Below are 913 nucleotides of genomic sequence, written 5' to 3'. Positions count from 1 at the left end.
ATAGTTTAAATTTAATTAGCTTGGGCCTGTGGTTTGATCCAACATAAGGTGTCGTGAGCGTAGAGCGTCAGGTAGCTCAATAGTTTAGAGCTTTTTAGAATTTAGTAGCTCGGTAAGCGAAAGACCCGGGTTCGAGTCCCGGCCTATAGCAGAACCACGCTCTCGATATTTTTCTCCCTCTGGAACGAAAAAATACGCACATCTCGAACGCATGGCGTTTTAACCGAAAATTAGTCGCTGTATGCGGAGAGAGATATTCGCGTTTCAGTTAGCAGAACGCGCTATCAGGGCCACGCCAAAAATAAGGCTTGCACTCTTTTTGGCGTGGCCCTGATAGCGCGTTCTGCTAACTGAAACGCGAATATCTCTCTCCGCATACAGCGACTAATTTTCGGTTAAAACGCCATGCGTTCGAGATGTGCGTATTTTTTCGTTCCAGAGGGAGAAAAATATCGAGAGCGTGGTTCTGCTATAGGCCGGGACTCGAACCCGGGTCTTTCGCTTACCGAGCTACTAAATTCTAAAAAGCTCTAAACTATTGAGCTACCTGACGCTCTACGCTCACGACACCTTATGTTGGATCAAACCACAGGCCCAAGCTAATTAAATTTAAACTATACGTTATGATAGGAAATAAAATAAAAAAAAAAATATTGGAAACATTCAAACCTTGACAAATTTCGACATGTATATGTGTAAATTCCGTACGTATGTGGATTTCACTGCTGCCACCTCTTTGGCAACGTAAGAAAGAGAGAAATGGAGAGAGAGAGAGAAAGAGAGAAAAAAAAAAGTTACGTACTTAAAGATAATATTCCGACGACTATACGGAAATGTTATACATATATATATACAATTGTCGTATATGTATAACATTTCCGTATAGTCATCGGAATATTATCTCTAAGTACGT

Source organism: Odontomachus brunneus, unplaced genomic scaffold (genome assembly GCF_010583005.1).
Source record: "Odontomachus brunneus isolate Ranch 3 - 2012 unplaced genomic scaffold, Obru_v1 Obru_scaffold_020, whole genome shotgun sequence".
Classification (NCBI taxonomy): Eukaryota; Metazoa; Arthropoda; class Insecta; order Hymenoptera; family Formicidae; genus Odontomachus; species Odontomachus brunneus.
Note: the sequence above shows the minus strand (reverse complement) of the source record.